Below are 22583 nucleotides of genomic sequence, written 5' to 3' on the forward strand. Positions count from 1 at the left end.
GAATTGAATTCTTCATGTCACATTAATTTTTCATCCTACTGCAATCTGATTTTGGTCTTCTGGTGTCCTTGAAAATATAATCCCTAGGGTCGTTTTTAAGCTGCCATCTTTCAGATCTGAATTTAAACGCCATTTAGTCAGAGAAGACTGTCCTAACTTTCAAATATATATTAAGGAACTCCTGTTATTTGCTGTCCCCTCTCCTCATTTTCTCCTTAGCGCTCATCATGATTTACAGTAATATTTTTCTGTTTTATGTTTTTCTTCCCCACTAACCTATAATCTCCATGATGAAAAAGAGTATATCTGTTTTGTTCACCTGTGTTCATTGTGCTTAGCACATAGTAGATCTTCAGTGTATATGCACCAAAGGAGTAAATGTCAAATCCCAAGGTTATTATTAGGTCTTAATTTTCTGCTTCATTTGACACCTTTGCTCACTCTTTCTTTTTAAGACCCTCTGCTTTCCTTGTTTATAACATATTGTAAAAGTTTTTCTGACTAGGTCTTCTTTGTTACATGCTACCTTTTGGCCCATCACTTACATTTCTGTTTTACAGAATGTCAATCAAAAATCCAACTGATTTTTTATTATGTCGTCTCTTTAGGTGATCTCAACTAAATCCATGCCATGATCTAATAACTGTGTGCTAATATTTGGCAAATTTATATCTCCCCCCCAGATCATTTCCATGATTATGAAACTTTCTCTCCCTTTCTGGAACCACAAAATTAAACTATACAAATCTGAATTCATGTCTTCCCTATACATTTGCTTCCTTGTTTCAGACTTTATATAATTTGTCAACACTGTGATCCACCAGTTTCTTATCTAATAAACCTTTCTTTTATTGATGTCTGTCTCTTAATCCTCTCTAAATATGTCCTAAATATTACTCAGTCTCTTTAATACTTAAGATGAATATCCTAGTTTAGAATACTATCTTTCCTCACCTAACCTACCTCAACAATCTCCCGATTAGTCTTCCTGCCTGAAATATTTTCTGAAATAAAGTCTGATATAAGAGTTTCTGCTTTAATTCTCAATGAGTTAAATATTTACTCAACTATTAACTGTGGATAATGGATATTTTGCTCAGTTTTTTAGTCTCAGTGCTCTCAGCATTATGATTGGGTAAAATATTGCCTGCTTCATGGATTTATGGTTATGAATACATAGTGCTGTATGAAGTACTTTGTTCATAGTAAGTAATTGATTATTATCTATTAAGTGAATGAATTGAGGATATTTCCATATATTCAATGCTTTATGAATAAATAAGAAACAATAGACAAAAAATTAGTAATCATTTCTAAAAATTCAGATAAGCCATGCCTGAGGCAAGTCTGATTTTAAATTAGCCCTGTGATAATAGCACAATAACTTACATGTCAGAAGACTAGTTTCCTATCTATAGTTGGTCACTTACTAAATTACAAATTGGAAAGTTGAATTAGTACTCATGCTTATTTAATCTTTTAAACATTTCTTACACAATACGGATATAATAATTTGGTGGTTATGATGATAAATTAAAAAATGCTTTGATAAAATTTTTGTATTCATAATCATTTTTCTGTTGATCACCTGGGAAAATTGGTTGTGGTAATGAACATAGCATCTAAGTTTAATAGATAAAAGCCTAATTTTTATGATTAGAATCCTAAGTTTTCTTTTTTCCTATACTATTTTGGCTGGTTATATGACCTCCCTCAAATTCAGTTTCCTTCATCTGCTAAATGAAATCTTGGTAAAATTTAAATGAGAAAATTAGTGTAAACTTATTCTGAAAGAGTATAATGTCGAAAAATATAAGTATTATTAATTTTGATCAGCAGTCTAGGTTTTAAATTTTAGGTTGAGGTCATAACATAAAATACAATTAGTTTAAATTAAAAAATTAAATGATGAACTGAATACAAAAATATTATCATTTCACTCCTCAGATAGATTTTCTCACACCTTAGACTTATAGCAAATTAATGTGATTGTTCTTAGTGTGCATACCTCCCATTAAGCTAGCAAATTAAAAGGCAACACACATACACTACTAATGAATTACATGACCCAAATATATATAGGTTTTGTACATTTTAAATGTGAATTAAAGACAAACATTAAGGGAGTGCTTTTAACAAATATGGTTGCAACATTAAGGAAAAGGGTTCATTAAGTGATTGTTAGAAAGTCAAAAATAGAAAGTAAGAAATATTTAGGGAAATGATACAGGACAATCTATTCATCCAAGTTCACTCCTTCTTAGTCTTCCAATTTTCTGGTAGATGGTTTCTCATTTTCCTTACATAGCCTCTGTGTCTTACCTTAGTTGTTTTGTCTGGTATCTTCACCCCCTCATATTTATCATTTGCTTATGGAGGAAAAAAAAACAAAGCAAAACAAAAACCAAAAACCATATCTCTTGACATCTCTTTTGATTTCATTAAAAAAATCATGTGTTGATGTTTGGCCAGTCCTCTTTATAAAAATAAAAAAGTCAAGAAAATCACTTGTTTTTAATATGTTAACTTTATTTAAGGTTTTTTTTTTAATGTTTATTTATTTTGAGAGAGAGAGAGAGAGAACAGGGGAGAGACAGTGAGGGAGGGAGATAGAGAATTCCAAGCTAGCTCTGCACTGTCAGCACAGAGCCTGATGCTGGGATCAATCTCATGATCCATGAGATCATGACCTGAGCCGAAATCAAGAGTTGGATGCTTAACCAACTGAGCCACCCTTGTGCCCCATAAGTTATTTTTGTTTTAATACTCTTTAGGAAACTTATTTATGTTGTTTAAATTATCAGTTATTGTCACAACCAAATTTCCGTGGCCATCTGCTTTGTTTTCCCTGGTCCAGTTTATTTTACAAATCTCAATACTTGAACTTGAACCTAATATCCAAATGTAAAATGGTGGTATATTTCGTACTTATATATTTTCATTTTTCACCCTTGGTTCTTAGTTTTATATATGTATTTTTCCAGACAATTGTCAAGAGTTAGTTATTACTGTTTGGGAGAGCAAGTAACAATAACAATGTATATTATTTTAAGGAAAGTTAATGTAAACATAATGATTTGGTGGCTCTCACCTATTCACCTTCAGCAATTTTTTCTGTCAGAGGTTGCCTTACAGTCCGATTCAACTCAAGCAACAGAATGCGTGTTGAGAACAATATTGGCATTGGTATCCGAAGAACTAGGTTCCATTACTGCTCTGAAAATTCGTAGAACCATGAATAACTTTAAATTTTCAAGGTATGACTTTCTTTTCTAATGAAATGATCAAATATATTACCTTAAGTTGTTCTCTAACTTCAAGATTTTACTATACTTGTTTCCTTTCCACTAACTTAAAATTATGAATCAGCATAATTTTCAAATAGCAATTTGCTTTAGGTACTGAGTGGCAAAGACATTATTTCGGCTCATGAGGTACAGTTTTCTATCAAGTTTAGAATTTGAAATACACAGCTAAAATTGTGGTGGAACTCTTTAAAACAGAAAAAGAAAAGCAGTGCTTTTCAGAATAAATATCCCCAAAGATTCAGAAGAGTTAACTTTGGCTAAAATAATTCTCTGCAGCAATTGGATATAATAGGCTTCTTAGAAGTATAAACACATGTTGCGGTAATCCATTTAAAATTGTGTGTTTAAACATTTTAAAATCTTCAATAATGGCTACCACTTTTTCAGTAGAAATAAACAACAACAGTCTTAAATTTTATACCTATCTGTTCCATTTATCAAGTTTTTGTGAAACAAAAGACACAGAGGAAAGCTAATCAGTGTAATATACTGCAAACAATGAACGCTAGTGGAAAGCATAATTTTAATACTATAAGAACTATGCTCTGCAAGTATAGTCATTACTTTTTTTGTCCCTTTTTTTCTCTATATATACATACTAAAACACACATACTCCCACCACGCATTGGAGTTTATATGGAAATGTTTGTTTGTTTTTTTCCACTATTTTCAAGCTTATAGCTGAGGCAGCAATGTGATAAAGTTACTCTCAGAGTAGACTGATTGGGGAATGGGTATCATATTCGATTGGCATCACTTATGCAGTAATACCCCAAATCCTACTCATAGGTCAACTTGCCTAGGAGAGAATATTTAAAGCAAGTCATATCGTTGACTAGCTTCCCTGAGATTTTCAGAGTTGAAAATGAGAGGTGATTTTTGATGTCTGGACTAGAAGAGCAAATGATTGAGAGTTACCCGCAGCCAAGGGTCCTCAACAAGGGACAGAAAAGCAAAGGAAGCTTGGATAGTGAAATGACATAGAAAGCTCTTAGCTTGGGACTAGGGCCAAGCACAAATTCATGAGTTGATAACCATTATTTATTGTTTTTATTATTGTTTTGAATTTGGACAGGAGTGTTCTGCTTTCCTTCCTTCTCATCCTCTCCCACCACTTTCTTCTCCTCCTCCCCCTCCTCCTCACCCTCCTCCTCTCCCTCCTCCTCCTCCCCCTCCTCCTCCTTCTCCTCCTCTTCCTTCTTCTTCTTCTTCTTCTTCTTCTTCTTCTTCTTCTTCTTCTTCTATTCTTCTTCTTCTTCTTCTTCTTCTTCTTCTTCTTCTTCTCCTTCTCCTTCTCCTTCTTCTTCTCTTTTCTTTTTAATTCTCCCAACTTTTCTCTGAATCTCCCCTCTGGGTCCAGAAAATTCAGAGTGCATGTGCTGTGAAATATTTCTGGAACTTTAATGCAGACTGATTCAGAAAATAAGTTAAAAATAAAGTTCAAAAACTTTAGACAATCTATTTTATTTAACTGATGGATGGATTTCAAACACTCCTGTGATTTCTTTATAACGTAGTAAAAGAGGTGCAGTTAAAATGAATTAAGGTGAAAACTTATGTCAATGAACAAATAAGAGAATAAATATTTCTAAAACCAATTAAATTGCCATTCTTTCTACTTCCTAAAATACTTTACCAAAATCACTAGCTGTGACTCTCAGAAAGAAAACTTTTGGATAGCATGCCTCAAAAGTATGGCCATAAGATGTGAAGTGACTTGCCCTGGGAACAGCAAGCTGGCAACAATAGTCTGAATCTCAGACATCTCAGTTGGATTAAGTGCATAGGGACTGAGAAGATGATCAAGATTTAAGCTATTTGAGGAGTGCCAGGGTGGCTCAGTGAGCTAAGCATCCAACTTCAGCTCAGGTCATGATCTCACAGTTTGTGAGTTCCTTCTCCGCATCAGGCTCTGTGCTGACAGCTCAGAGCCTGGAGCCTGCTTCAGATTCTGTGTCTTCCTCTCTCTCTGCCCCTCCCCAACTCATGCTGTGTCTCTCTGTGTCTCTCAAAAATAAATAAACATTAAAAAAAAATTAAGACTTAAGCTGTTTGAAAGATGACCTGAGGCATCTGACAGTCTTTAAGAGTATATCTGAGCAAAAATTGATTGGAATCAGAAGTGGTAAGCACTGGGTGTTGTATGGAAACCAATTTGACAATAAATTTCGTATATTGAAAAAAAGAAAAAAAAAAGAAGTGGTTAGGAGCACTAGACCAACAGGAATCAGGGAGAGACTATCATAGAGAAAAAGTGGAAGAAAAGTAAGGACATTATTGATTGGCTATAGCCTAACGCCTATTTGGCTATTTGTGATTAGCTGTTCTTAGGTTTCAAAATCAAATCTTTGAAGCATTTTCAGGCCTAGATTTTGGTTTGCATAGAAGGCTCCCAAGGCATTAAAACCACCTTAGTCTAATGGCCTCATTTGTTTGATTAAATTAACAGAGTTTATATTAGTTTCACATCTTAATTGTAAGCATGTTATAACTTTTGTGAAAAATGGCACATGGGAAAAATGATTGATGTTGACAATGTAAAATTTTTTCAGACTGAGTCCTATGATCCTGGAAATAGCCAAGGTTAATCAGACAAACAATACAAAACAGCAAAAAAAAAAAAACAAAAAACAAAAAACAAAACAAAACAAAACAAAAAAAACAAAACCCCTTCCTTTGTTCTAGGAGCTGACTTACCTATGACAAGAACAGACACAGAACCTCCCAATTCCCATCTGTTGCCTCATAAAAGAATAGCTGAATTGTTTGTCTCCACTGATTAATTGGGGGGAAAATGTGCTGTTAACAGACTTAAACAAACTTTAGTTAAGCTCTTCTCTCCTTACTCCCAAGTTTTGAATTTTGACCCACCCTCAGCACACAATTCCTCTTTACCAGCACCTCCAGAGAAACTGTGGACCACAAGGAAAGATTCCCTGATGAACTGTCCTCCAGTCACGCCACCATTCTTTTTGGCTTTAGTTGTCTTTCCTTATAACAGACGATCCTTTTTCTCCTGCCCTTTGAGATTCTTATCAATCTCCCTATGTAAGTATTTCCCCCAAATTTTGCTACAGTCTCTTTTCCTTTATTGCAATAATCCTTTGAATAAAGTCTATCTTTACCTAAATTCAGATTCAATTTTATTTGAAAACATCTAAGGTTTTAATTATTGAATTATGTTAACCTATACATTTTGGTTGAGAGGAGGGATGCTTCTATATCCCATTATATCTAATATAAGGGATAATATTTTCTGAGATCTAACAAGGAACTCTGCTGCTTAAACACCAGTTGATGCAGTTACACTTGCTTTCTCTTCCTTTAAATGGGCCTTTAAAACATTTTTTTAAATTAAACTTTAACAAAAATCTTAAAAATGAACTTGAATTTCCTAAAGATCAATTAAGAACTTAAGAATTAAGAATTTAGCAGTATACTTTCCTGTTCCTTAACTTGAATGTACCTATTAATTATGCTATAAAATTATATTACACGTATGAGTACGCAATCTAGGAGGATGAATGCCCCATGGGATATGCTAACATTACACTTTCAATGACGATTTTCTTTCAAGTAAAATTTGAAATTGTGCTTTCCTTTAGGTCATCCCATCTTTCCACGGGAGGGTACATTATCTGAAAGTTCTTCCAGCTCTTTCTCCTACACTTGACACCATTAATTTCTACATATTACGTAACTGGCTGTGTGCAGAGCAGAAAAGGCTTTTGATATGGGATCATGTAAGCTTGGGTTCGATTACAGGCTCTGTCATTCATTTTTAGCTTGAACGTGGGAAAATATTATAGACTGTCTATCAAATAGAGATGATAAATTTTCCTTGCAAGATTGGTGGGAAGATTAGTTAAGAGAAAGATGTAGGACTTTCAAAAAATGATTCATCCTTAATAAACAATGATTGCTATTTCTTCTCTGGAGTGAGCTGCCAACAACTTTACATAATGTCTCAGGAGGTGCTTGATTCATGAAATCTGCATAGAAAGTCATAGAAATTGTTAAAATTCAGAATAGCAAATACAATTTTTACCAGTGTCTGTGTGAAAGCATTTAGTTTCTTCTCCATTGTTCTCTAGAAGAGGACACAGAATTATGAGGATAGATGTGGAAAAATATTCCAACTTACTTTCTATACAACTCTTCTTACCACAATTATTTCTTCCCTGTGTACCCTTTAAAAATATGTAATCTAATGAGTTCATTTTATTTTAACTGTCCATATCATGTACTGTTCTGTAAATCGTTGAAATGAGCAAAGTTAATATTACTATGAAAAGAAAGAAAAAGAAAAGCGACAGGCATTGCTACTAATTAGATAGCATGGTTCTTAAATGCTTACAAATTATCTATATGACTTCTCATTCTTCATTTAGTGTTCTATTTTTTTTTTTTTGCTTCTGTTTTTTTAGATTATGTGTGTGGGTTTGAGCCCCGCATCAGGCTCTGTGCTGACAACTCGGAGCCCGGAGCTCAGAGCCTGCTTTGGATTCTGTGTCTCCCTCTCTCTCTGCTCCTCCCCCACTCTTGCTCTGTCTCTCTCTCTCAAGAATAAATAAACACTAAACAAAAATTTTTAAAAAATTAAAGAGGGGCGCCTGGGTGGCGCAGTCAGTTAAGCGTCCGACTTCAGCCAGGTCATGATCTCGCGGCCCGTGAGTTCGATCCCTGCGTCAGGCTCTGGGCTGATGGCTAAGAGCCTGGAGTCTGTTTCCGATTCTGTGTCTCCCTCTCTGCCCCTCCCCCGTTCGTGCTCTGTCTCTCTCTGTCCCAAAAATAAATAAACGTTGAAAAAAAATTAAAAAAAAATTAAAGAATCTTCAAAAAAGTAAACATCCTTATAGATAAAAACAAAATACATGATCATTAAATGATATGGGATGTTAACAAATGTCATGTACTAGGAATTTAAAACAAAAGTTGTTTGTTTTTTATTTTTTAATACGAAATTTATTGTCAAATTTGTTTCCATACAACACCCAGTGCTCATCCCAAAAGGTGCCCTCGTCAATGCCCATTCCCCACCCTCCCCTCCCTCCCACCCCCCATCAACCCTCAGTTTGTTCTCAGTTTTTAACAGTCTCTTATGCTTTGGCTCCCTCCTCTAATTCTTTTTTTTTTTCCTTCCCCTCCGTATGGTCTTCTTTTAAGTTTCTCAGGATCCACATAAGAGTGAAACCATATGGTATCTGTCTTTCTCTGTATGGCTTATTTCACTTAGCATCACACTCTCCAGTTCCATCCACGTTGCTACAAAAGGCCATATTTCATTTTTTCTCATTGCCAAGTAGTATTCCATTGTTTATATAAACCACAATTTCTTTCTCCATTCATCAGTTGATGGACATTTAGGCTCTTTCCATAATTTGGCTATTGTTGAGATTGCTGCTATAAACATTGGGGTACAGGTTCCCCTATGCATCAGCACTCCTGTATCCCTTGGGTAAATTCCTAGCAGTGCTACTGCTGGGCCATAGGGTAGATCTATTTTTAATTTTTTGAGGAACCTCCACACTGTTTTCCAGAGCAAAAGCACCAGTTTGCATTCCCACCAATAGTGCAAGAGGGTTCCCGTTCCTCCACATCCTCTCCAGCATCTATAGTCTCCTGATTTGTTCATTTTAGCCACTCTGACTGGCGTCAGGTGGTATCTGAGTGTGGTTTTGATTTGTATTTCTCTGATGAGGAGTGACATTGAGCATCTTTTCATGTGCCTGTTGGTCATCTGGATGTCTTCTGTAGAGAAACATCTATTGATGTTTTCTGCCCATTTCTTCACTGGATTATTTGTTTTTTGGGTGTGGAGTTTGGTACGTTCTTTATAGATTTTGGATACTAGCCCTTTGTCTGGTATGTCATTTGAAAATATCTTTCCCATTCCATCGGTTGTCTTTTAGTTTTGTTGATTGTTTCCTTTGTAGTGCAGAAGCTTTTTATCTTCATGAGGTCCTAATAGTTCATTTCTGCTTTTAATTTCCTTGCCTTTGGAGATGTGTCAAGTAAGAAATAGCTGTGGCTGAGGTCAGAGAGGTTTTTTTCCTGCTTTCTCTTCTAGGGTTTTGGTGGTTTCCTGTCTCACATCCAGGCCCTTCATCCATTTTGAGTTTATTTTTCTGGATGATGTAAGAAATTGGTCTAGTTTCATCCTTCTGCATGTTTCTGCCCAGTTCTCCCAGAACCATTTGTTAAAGAGACTGTCTGTTTTCCATTGGATATTCTTTCCTGCTTTGTCAAAGATGAGTTGGCCATACTTTTGTGGGTCTAGTTCTGGGGTTTCTATTCTATTCCATTGGTCTATGTGTCTGTTTTTGTGCCAATACCATGCTGTCTTGATGATTACAACTTTGTAGTAGAGGCTAAAGTCTGGGATTCTGATGTCTCCCGCTTTGGTCTTAAATGTGAAGTGACTTCCATTCACTCATTCAACTTCTACCATCATCCAGACTATCTATCTATCTATCTATCTATATTATAATATATATATATAATATTAATATTATATACATATATTTAATTTTTTACTAAATTTTTGAATAAAAATATAAATAAAATATATTTAATATACATATTTGATATGATTTTATACAGTGAAATTATCACTACAGTGAAGCTAATCAACAATATACCTCTTTACACACGTTATCATTGTGTGTGTGTGTGTGTGAATTGTGAGAGCACCTGAAATTTACTCACCTAGCAAATTTCCAATGTTCAACACAGTACCATTAACTATAGCCATCATACTGTACATTAAAACTCTAAAACTATGCATCCTACCTAACTGTAATTTTGCACCAATTGACATGTCTCCCCATTTCTCCCACCTCATTGTCCCTGGTAACCTCCATTCTACTCTCTGCTTTTATGTCTTTGACTTTTATAGATTCCGCATATAAGTGAGATCCTGTGGCATTTTTCTTTCTGTATGTGGCTTATTTTACTTATCAAAATGTCTTCCAGGTTCATCAGTTTGTTGCAAATGCATGATCTCCTTTTTATAAGGCCTTTTATTAGGCCAAAAACATATATGTATATAGTTTTTATTCATCAATGGACACAACTTGTTTCCATATCTTGCCTATGGTGAATAATGCTGCAATGAACATGATGAACATGGAAATGTAAATATCTCTTTGAGGTACTGATTTTATTTCCTTTTCCTATGCATCCAGAAGAGTAACTTCTGAATTATGTGATAGTTCAATTTTTCATTTTTTGAGGAATTTTCATACTATTTTCCATACTGGCTACACCAATTTACATTCCCACTAACAACGTATAAGAATTCTCTTTTCTCCACCTCCTCACCAACACTTATCATTTTTCTTTTTGATAATAGTCATTCTAACAGATTTGAAGGTGATGTCTCATTGTGGCTTTGATTTCCATTGCTCTGATGATGAAAAATGTTGAGCACCTTTTTACATAACTATTGGCTTTTTGTCTGTCTTCTCTGCAAAAGTGTTTATGCAGTTTCTCTGTCCGTTTTTCAATTAGGTTGTTTATTAGTTTGGCTATCAAGTTGTGTGAGTTTCTTATATATTAATTATATTATTATAATATATAGTTTATATTAATTATATACTATATATTATATATTAATTAATATATATTAAACTTTTATTGGATATACAGTTTGCAAATATCTTTCCTTTTCATTTTGTTGATGGTTTCCTTTGCTGTGCAGTTTTTCAGTTTAATGCATTACCACTTGTTTTAATTTTTGCTTTTGTTTCCTGAGCTATTGAAGAATGCCCAACAGTGCTCCAAAGTTGTTGTTCCATCATATTCTCTTATCCGTAATTTTATTTTACTTTTTAAAATTTTATTTATGTTTTAATTTACATCCAAGTTAATTTGCACATAGTGCAATAATGATTTCAGGAGTAGATTCCAGTGATTCATCCTCTGTGTATGACACCTAGTACTCATCCCAACAAGTGTCTTCCCTAATGTCCCTTACCCATTTAGTTCATCCTCCCTCCCATAACCTCCAGAAATACTCAGTTTGTTCTCTGTATTTAAAAGTCTTACCAGTAATTTTAAAATTCCAGTAGCTTCACAAGCTGATCAAGACTAGGAAGTCAGTCTCAAATAGCAATCATTCTGGTATATGGATAGTGACATTGTTGTACATTCTGATATGAAATATGACTTCAAAATGTACTGTGAAAATATATAGTACTTTTTCAAATACTTAATGGACATTCGTATATCCTTTTTTGTGGAAAGTTTGTCAAGTATCTTAAATATGTTTCCATTGCTATTTCTGTCTTATTTAAAAGTATTGATTAAAAGGAAAGATTTGAAATATTGATTCATGCATATTTCCATGAATATGCAAACTTTTTAGTTAGTATGTGTTGGAATTATGTCCTCTTCTGCTGCTTGCTTTTTCACTATTCTGATTAAAGAAAATTTTTAATTCTACTGTAATTTATCAGTCTTTTATAGAAATTTGTATAATGTATGCATTTGCCTGTGTACTGTTCCAGAAATGTTTGCTTATCCAAGTTTATGACAAGATTTCCTCTGACATTTCCAGAAGCTTTTTTGCTCCACTTTTACAATTTTTATAAACATTGAACCTGGAATTGATTTGTGTGTGTTGTACAATAAATGCCAAATATCGTTTTTCTATATGTAACATTAATTAAAATTTATTAGATGACTGTTTCCTCACTACATCAGTATTATCAAAAATCTTGTGTGTTTATATATATATATATATATAAACAGTTCAGTTTGTTTCTGAACTCTGTATTCTTTGCCATTAATCTATTTTTCTACTGTACTACCTATAAAACAGAGTTTTAATTAGTAAGGCTTCATGATAAATACTTATATTTAAAAGAATAAAATAATCCCACCTCCTTGTTATTTCTCTTCAAGACTATCTTGGCTGTTCTTTGCTCTTTCAATAATCATACACATTTCAGAATGAGCTTGTGAATGTCATAACAGAAAAACAAAATCTTGACATTTAGTCTGGGATTACACTGAATAATTTAATTTATTTGGACATAGTGCCATCTCTCAAATATTGAGCCTACCAATCCATAAATATGTGCTGAGCTATCAGCACAGAGCCCGACATGGGGCTCAAACCCATGAACCGTGAGATCATGACCTGAACCGGCATTGGAGGCTTAACCAACTGAGCTACCCAGGCACCCCTTCCCATTTTATTTTCTAACTATTTATTAAATGTCCATAGAGTGGAAATTTTTGTACATTGAGCTTGTAACCGGCAGTTTTCAGAAATTCACTTACAAAAATTATAATAATGTATTTGTAGATTTTTCTAGATTTCCATAGTCATGTAATTTGAGAATGCAGTTTTTCCCACTTATTATACACTCTTTCCTTTATTTGATTTGAGAACATTCAGCAAACTGCTGAATAGAAGTAGAGATAAATAAGTATTCTTATCAAATTTCTAGTCTCCAAGAATGAGTTCTAATATATCACCATTAAGTATGTTGTTTTCTGTTTTTGTTTTTTTCCCCATAGATATCCTTTATTAAATCCGGCAAGTTCTTTTCTATTTCTAATTTGATGTGTTTTATCAGGATCAGGGGAGGAATGTTATCATTACTCCATACTATTTGTTATGCTGTCTACATCTTCGTCAGTTTTGGAAAGTGATTAGTCAGGTGTTACGGAATATAAAATATAACTATTTAACAACATCTCTTTAGGATTCTACTTTAATGCTGACAAATGACTACATCTATAATCCAGAGTAAATTTTTTAGGTTACGTGAATGGAATTGCCAAGTGAAAAAAAAAACGGTTTATGAATTAGTTCATTTTTAGTATTATTATAATACGTTTCTCAAGAAAACTTTTGGTATTGTGGTGGAATGAAGTAGTATTATAAGCCTTCCTGCATATATCAGTTACCAAGGCTGCCTATGTAACTTTTCATGGTCCTTCTGCCCAAATAAAACATTCAGTCACTTTGTTCTCACATCTAACTCTACCCTCTGCAAAGGTGACGCTCCTTCCTCTTCTGCTTTATATTTCTCCTTAACAATGATTATTCCTAGCATATTATATTTTTCTTAATCATTTTGTTCATTTTTTCTCTCTTCTACTAAAATCTAAGTTCCAAGAAATGTGTTTGTGTATTTTGTCAGTGTGGTACCCCAGCATTCAGAACAGATATTTATAACAGCAAGAAGGAAAACTAGAGGGGCATCAAGATTTGTAGCATAAGTAGCATTTGTAGCATAGGATTACTAGGATAATGAACTGGCCAAAGGATAAAGGGAAATGTGACTTATTTTTTTGTCAGTGGTAATAATAGAATAACTTGGAGGGTTTAACGTGTAGAGTGAACTGATCATATGGTGTTTTAGACTGATTCTGTCATTGTACTGTGGTTAATAATCTGTATTATTTTTCCAAATCATTACCTTATTTTATCATGATCTTATTTTATCATTGATCTGTTAGGCAAAATAACTCTGACTTTGAATATTACCTGTTACTAGTCTGTTGGGAAGTATTATTAATTCTATTTTAATACATGTAAACTATAGCTTAGAGAGATTACAAAACATGCACAAGTTATATAGTGGATGTACCAGGTTTCCAATAATAATAACTATTATTGTTTTTTAAAAACATAAATTTAGTTACAACTGAACAGTGATATAACTTGTGACACCACTGATACTTTAATCACATTGATGAGTCCTTTTAAAAAAACATATTTTCCTGGCCTCTACCTCAAATGATTCTGATATTAAGGCTCTGGAGTGGGGTCTATTTATCTATATTTTTCAGCAAGTTGCCTAAGTGATTCTGATGAATAACCTGATTTAAAAGCACAAACATGTTTGATGGTATTTCTTTTCAACGCTTGGTTTAGGCTAGAGAGAAAATTATTATAGTAGTGCAACTGAGTTAAGACAACAGAAAATGCTGAAAAGATAGCCATGATAGAACAAGAAGCTGTCAATGATATAAATTAATAGAATATGATGTTTTCCTTGTTGAATTCTCCAGGGTTCTGTTATCAAAGCACCATAGGGATAGTGAAATAAGGAATTTCACTTTATATAATTTTGGAGGAGCCAGAAGAGTATAGAACTGAAAAGGGGGTTAGAAGATCAGAGGAAAGTCAGTAACACACCCTGGAACAGGTGAGGGTTTCCAGGAAAATATAGGACTAGATACACCTATCTGCTAGAATAGAACCATGATGGTGACCTGGCATACACATCTGTGGCAGGAAGTTGTAGCTATTGCCCTCCTGAGTTTGATGAGGATCAGATTCCTGTTTCATATAAATGCCCTCTCCACATGTGCTTGTTAATATACTCCCCCCCCAAAAAAAAAGTGAAGAAATACTAGTGCGAAGAAAGCAGCCAACATTATTGGGGGGGGGGGAGTAAGATAAATGTACTCTCGTAGAAATGAACTTATATACCATCCGGTGGAGGATTATTAGTCAAAATTTCCCCTCAAGATAAAAGTTTCCAGCTTCTTCGCCTGTTTTTTGTGTGAAGAATCCAACATAACTGTGATTTCTCTCTTCACTAACATAGCAGGTTTCTGTTATGTTTCTAAAGATGGTTATTGTTTTCACCGCACTCTATTCTTTCAATTATCTCTCTTTTAGTATTATTGATCATGGGTTTGTGTTTGTCTCTTGTGGCTACTGCCTTCCTGAGTTTGAAAATAAAAAAAGAAAGCAATAGTTTTGAGCCAAGAGTGATATATCAGCACAGCCAGCAGTGAGAAGGGAGAGTTCTTAGTGATGCATGGGAAGAGCAAGATTTGGACGCCACCAGCACATCTGTTCTGGTCTCTCGTTTCCTCTAAGCAACAGCAACCTTCTGAGCAAAATGGCTACTCCTGTATTTTTATCTCTTAAATATCAAATATTTTCACATTTGTCCACTATTGCATATTTTCACTTTTGTCCGATTCTTGTTCAGGAAGGAAAAACTAGGGAACCTAAATGCTAATAATAACTTAATTGGTGCTACAGTAGTCCAGCATATATGGTAAGGAAAACTCAGAGTTACATGATAGTATGTAGAATACTGGGGCAAAGTGTTAAGGACTAGAATACTGAGTGAAATGGAGCTGGTCTGAATAAGGGTATGGGCTGAGAGCGAACTCAAAGTGTTTTTTTCTAACTTTCTATCTCCAATCTTACAATCTGTTTATGTATATTCAGTATATTTAATAAGAACTGAAATAATGACAAAGCTAGAAAGTAATAAAAATATTTAAGCTTGCTTTTATCTATATTGTCGTGTTTTATATTAGGATGGCAAAATTTTATTCCATGATCTGTTGGTGTTACACAACTCAAAAAGGGATTTCCTATTACTTTTCCATTTCTTATGTACTACATGCTCTCTCCTGATACACAATTGAGCACTTCTCTGACTTTTACCATGAGACATGACCTAATTTCTACTTTTGTGAAATTCCCATCAATTTTCTTCTCTGCGTTACTCTGAATGTAGTCAATTTTATATCTCCCTAGTGATCTGTGCTTTTCATTTAGTTATAAAAAAAAAGTGTTTTTTTTTGTAATGTCAGTGATTTTTAATTTAAAGAGTATAAATTGTCTTTCACACGTTGTCTTTTACATTTCTTTCTCATTGAGCTGAGCTTTTGGATATCTACTTAATCATGAATTTTAATTATAGCATTAATTATATTTTCAGAAACTGCTTTTTCAATATAATATTTCCAAGTTCCCATTCATTCTTATGTACTCAACTATTTGTTCTGACTTGCCTCAAGGACATTTTTTCTCTGTTTTATGTGATCTAACAAAGACACGCAAGTTAAAATGTAGAGGCAGACACAGAAATCAAGCAATGAAAATTAGGACAGATAACAGAGATAAGTTCAAAAAGAGATATTTGCTATCAGATACTAGGCCAAACAGGAATTAAAATCAGCTTACATTCCTTGACTACTCTTAAAATATATAGGCCACAGGAATAGGATAAAACTCAGAAACACTGGCTTTTTAAAGCAATTTATTCTCTATTTTGTAACAGAAAATGTGAAGTAATGATCAGAATTCATTAGTAAGATCAAGCCTGAAAGTGAATATGAAATATGTGATTATCCAAGCATCTACATGCTGGTCTGTGTTATCGTATGTGTCTGCTTTTCTCATTAGAACAAAAGCTCTGTTGCATGGAGAGCTTGTCTCATTTTTAAACTGTCACCCCTGCCAAAGAGCGATCACAAGGATTTGAAGTAACTATTGTTGAATAACTCACTGGAAAAAATATATAAATAAATAAATTAATTAAAATAATAGTTATAATACATCAAATGCCACAAAAAGAAAAAAGCCAAGTTTAGAGCATTTTCTAAAAAAAAAATGAATAGAATCCAAACCAGTGTCTTTCATAATCAAAGTAGTTGCTAATGCTTCAAAGTTTCTGTCTTAATTTTCATCAAGCTTTTCAATATGTTCCAATACACTTCTTTGATTTTATGGCAATACATCCATTTTCTCTCATGCTTTATGCTTCCAAATGAAGATGAAAAATCAAGTATTTCTGAATTGGAAATACTGAATCCAATTGAAATGTGATCCTCATATTAAGTTTCCAACCCTTAGCGTAATTCTGAGAGGTGGTCAGATTTAATGTATATGTGCTTTGTGGAAATTAAGATGGGTCATGCTAATACTGAGTTGTTGATGTGATGTTTTGTATGAAGCACATTAAGCAGGAAATCCTTACCATAAGACTGCCAGTGTATATCTATATTAATGAAACTTGCTGTCATTCTTTAAAACAACGATATATCCTAATAATATTACAGATTAATATGGGTGGCAGTGACTAAAAGTGTTAGAGCAGTTCAGAGAAGGAGGAGATAATGGCTATTTAGATGAGTTTTTCTCAAAGGGATAAGGCGAGCTAGGTACAGAAATATTTGAATACAAATTTCCCACTGCACTATCTCAATTGTTGCTAATATAGCTTTTTTACATTTACATTTTCTTATAAATATCATAATCTTAAAAGATATCCCCTGTGAAAAATATAAAATTAATTTCTTAAAATATAATTTTGAAGAGTTTTTCTAGATATAAATATTTTGTTCAGTTTGTTTGTAATGTACCTAGAACTATTTGTGGGAAAAAGTTCAGTTATCTAGAAATATCTATGTGTAAATTTTAAAACTCCCCCTTCATTCATTTATTCTTTTAACTACTATTGACCCTCTGTTGTGTGTCAGACATTATCTAGGAACCAAGGATGTGAGAGATAGCTTTTTCTATAAATTCTGGAGTTTCTGAAAAGATAGAGCATATGCAAAACAAGAGGTAAAATATGAAAGTGTTTCTCAACCTTGGCTTTTTTGATATTTCAGGACAGATAATTCTGCCTGTGGGGGTCTATCCTGCATAGAGGATTTTTAGCAGCAGCATCTCTGGTTTTACCTGCTAGATGCCAGGATCTCCCTTCCTAGTCATGAAAACTGAAAATGTTGCCAGATATTCTTAAATGTCGCATAAGGAACCAAATAGCTGCTGCCAGAAAACCACGCGTAGAGTGTATTAGGAGCTAAGTGCTTTGGAGAACAATAAAACTGAACAGATGGTTTACCTTGACATAGTGATTAGGAATCACAGCCTTCTTCCATGTGTGGCTCACTCGGAGCTCCCCTTCCACTTGAGATTCTAGAAGAAAGGTTGTTGGACAACAGCTCTTCACTGAGCAGCTGCTTCCAAAGAACGCCACAAAATGAAAGGATGAATTTTTTATGGGAAGTTAGCTGCCCCTTCCTTAACTGGAAAGGACAGGAACCAGTCAGGAGGATGAACGTGGTATCCAGAAAATATGTTCAAAAATTTCAACGTTGGACTATTCCAGTATCTTCCAATCGTGCATTTCTCATATTCTGCAGCCCTTTCTGGGAGGCTTCCTTCTTTTTTTGTTTTTTGTATTTCTTTCATTACTAATAATTTCCAAAGAAATGATGTAATCTTTGAATGATTTGTCTAGTTGCCCATAATGGTTCATCTTCTCTGTTGATGCCTTGCAGAAATAAGGAGTATATTCATAAGGCAAAGGGCCCTGGTGAATGATTGACTGTGTGCTGAGACTAAAATACACAAGCATCAATCCAAAGCCCCTTTCCTATGAAATATATTGTTTCTTGAAATTAATTGGCTTCAGATCAGCATCTCTGTAATCTGGACAGAAGTCTTACTGAGATATCAATGTGTTGCACAGCTGAGCAATGATGCAAAAATAAATCAACAAAGCACACATATTTAAATACATAAACACATGTATTTGTAGAAATTAAAATACAGGAAGGAATCCTCCACTGATCATTAAAGCTTTGGCTTTTATTGTTTGTTTTCTAAAATAGGTACTACTTTGATTACCTCTGTGGAAACATTTAAACAATTCTTCCTTTCACACTATGTTGCAATCACCTGATTATGAAATAGCTAATGCTATGTTGACTGTTAACAGCCATGATGCCAGGAATGGAAATGGCCAGGTTACCAAGTAATAGGGACAGCCAAGTAATAAAATGGTTATTTTCTAATAGATTTTCCTAACTCTGCTCTTCACCATATGCCAACATTTTATGTTTTATTAAGTGCCACAAAGATATTTAGGTCCATATTTAATCAGCAATACAGAATAGTTTCCTTCTAGATACAATACTCAAAAAACTACGCACCTTAAAAAGTATATTTTTTAAATGTTTTATCTATTTTTGAGAGAGCACAAGCTGTGGAGGGGCAGAGAGATGGGGACAGAGGATCTGAAGCAGGCTCTGCGCTGACAGCAGTGAGCCCAATGTGAGGCTCGAACTCACAAACTATGAGTTCATGACCTGAACTGAAGACAGGTGCTTAGCCAACTGAGCTACCCAGGTGCCCCCAAAGTACATTTTAAGAAACAATATATGAAAGAAGCCTATTGCACTCAATTCTCTAAAATTAATGTTAAATCCATATAGGCAGGGAATGCATATGTAGATCTTTTAATATTCTATTTATTCTCTGTCATCGCAACCTATCCAACACACGGAAAATAAAAATGAACTGATGTTATTGAATTGCACAGAGCAGTGTGTTAATATGTCCCTTTCAAAAGTGCTGTAGGAAACAGACTTGAAAAATTCTTATCTGATGCACTGTAAGAAATATTGTTGAGGATGATGTTAATTATACTAAATAGTTTGAGTTTTATGTTTACTCATAGGTAAAAGATGTAAAATAGTAAGCTTCTAAAATAACTGTCCCATTGATATAATAAGCCTTAGACACTTTGCAAATAACCTGAATTATTTTCACTGATGGAATTCATGGAATGATAAAAACAAAATGTGTGTCCATCACACATACATAGATCTATATTGTTTTGCATTATCTTCATTGTTAATGACCTGGTATGGCCCTACCCCAATATTATGTATTCTTGTCATTTCAATTTATGTTATATTATATTCTATGTGTCTCTATACTCAGCCCTACATCTCTTTGAACCAAGAATGTATATAAATAAAATAAACTGTTCTAAACACCTGAAACATAAATATACATTAATTTATGTAGATACTAAAGTATTTTGGGGATGGCTGGGTGACTCAGTTGGTTAAGTGTCTGACTCTTGATTTCCACTCAGGTCATGATCTCATGGTTTGTGAGATTGAGCCATGCTTGGGGCCCTGCACTGAAAGTGCGGAACTGCTTGGGATCGTCTCTTTCCTCTCTCTGCCCCTCCCCCCCCCTCAAAATAAATAAATAAACATTTAAAAAAAGAAGATATTTTCAACTGACACATAGGTTTTAATTAACTATTCATCTATCATTTGAAATGTAAAGTCTTTGTATAATCACTGACAAAACACCATAAGAAAAACATTCTCAAAACAAGTAAAACAAAACCAATATTCTCAGGACAAATTTCTACAGCATCCTATGTGCAACTCACTAGTAGTTCAGTAGAACTCAGCGCTCTTTTATGTAGTCACAATCCTTGTCACTTTTCTTCACGTTGTCCCAGCAAGGGATTCAATTTTCACCTTAATAGATTCCACTCTGCATGTTGCTACCTGATACTTCCTAAATGACTCTTTAAAACAATTACCATAAAAGCACAGCATATTTGAACCAGAAAGTCTAAAAAATACAGACAAATACAAAGAACTCCTTACGTGTGTGTATTAACGTTTGCAAATTGTCTTCTATGGAACATTTGTGCTATGAATAGGTAGGAATACATATATTTCATAGAAATTATAGAATCATTACAGCCATATTTTGTAATTCCCTCCTTTCATAAACTATCCTTTTTTTCAACCTCATTAAGCACCCTCCCTCATATCTTTTTAATGACCACAAATCAATCTGCCTAATGGACTTATCATAATATGTTTAGGAACTCTCATTGTTAGGTGAGTTAAATGATTCAGCAACATAAGCAATGTTTTGACTACACTGAACAGTTTCAATTTCGAGCAGATGAATTCCAAAGGACAAGTTCTTTGAAGTGGAATTTTTGAGGCAAAAAGCAAGCCAAATACCAAAATTTTGACTTAAGATGTCAAAGTGTTTCAAAAGCTGCAAAAAAAAAAAAACTCTTGCTACATTTGCACCAGATTGTTCTTGTTACGTTGACATATTTATCACATTGCCACCAGCTTAATAATTACTGATTATATGATGTCAAATCTAGACTCTAACTTGCCATTAAAAACATTTCATGCAGAATTATTTTGTACAGATTTCTCATTTTATCCTAAATGTTTATAACTGGAAAGCTAATTTTTATGAATATATTACTTTTTTGTTTGTTTTCTGCCCGTTCATTCACTTTGTCATTTCACTTGTACCTCACAAACGCTACCAAACAAAATTATGTGTTTACATGAAGCTTCATCTTGAATATAGCCCACAATCAATTAAAAAGGAAAATATATCAAATCATATAAAAGTATGACCTACAATTGTATAAACTCTATCTTGATTACAGTACAGACGTAGAGAAGCTCTATTGTTAATTATTGTAAGAATTATAATAGAAGTTGCATTTAGTGGGTGCTTAGTATACAGTAGACAAAGTGCGAAGTAGTTAGCAGAGACCAACTCAAAACTTCTCTGTGAAAGGCATCCATTGGTTAACTGACTGATGTTAATTTAGTTATTTATTTATGCAACAATGTTTATTCAACACTTCTTATATGCAAAGCTATGTTCTAGGTCTGGACTGAATAAATGAATTAAACAAAGTACCTCTCACTAGATTTTGCATTCTAGAGAAGATATTTTAGTTTATTATCCACACACTACAGGCAAGAAATGAAGGTTTAGGATAGTTTGATACATTTAAAACTGAAGCTCTATGGCAGTCTTTATACATTTATTTGAAATGCTACCCTCACACATCTATTGTCAGCTGGTGCTCCTGGAGTTTGAATATCACCTTCATTCACATATCCTCCTCAAAATTTTTAATTACAAAATTATTCTTAGCTCTTTCTCCCTTTGAAGAATGATAATTTATCAAAATGATATGAACATAATTAGCTACTTTATCTATCTATATCTATGTATCATCTATCTATATCTATCTATCCACAAATGTATATAGATATCCTTTCCTGTGTTTGTATAGCATAGATATGAACTATTTAATTTAGCCATTAGATATACACTATATGCATGCACATTTATTTTCCATATGCATGTAAGAATCAGTTTTCATCTCAGCAATACTGTAAAAGGATGTGTGTACAGGATTTAAATATGTAAGCTATGAGTGGAATTTTTCTGACTGTAAAAGAATTTGGACACTTGAGATAAACCACTTAAGTCATTTGACCCAAGATTGCTGAAGGTTCTCCCTCGCCCATTTTTATGCTCATCTTCTTTTTCTTTCTCTAAAAAACAAATAACCCAAAGCATAACCTTCATTTAGTAAGATGAAAAAGTTCAAATAAAAAATGTACACTTTATTTTTGAGAAGTATTGATAAGTTGCTTTTAAAATACCGTCTCTCATGTCAATTATTTCTATCAATCATTTCAGTCGGCTACCTTACAATTAAAGTTTTGAACTCCATTTCTATGAAGGAAATAAAACATTTTGTTTAAAATTTTTTGTAATATTGGGGCGCCTGGGTGGCGCAGTCGGTTAAGCGTCCGACTTCAGCCAGGTCACGATCTCGCGGTCCGGGAGTTCGAGCCCCGCGTCGGGCTCTGGGCTGATGGCTCAGAGCCTGGAGCCTGTTT

This window comes from Felis catus, chromosome B1, assembly GCF_018350175.1.
Source record: "Felis catus isolate Fca126 chromosome B1, F.catus_Fca126_mat1.0, whole genome shotgun sequence".
Taxonomy (NCBI): Eukaryota; Metazoa; Chordata; class Mammalia; order Carnivora; family Felidae; genus Felis; species Felis catus.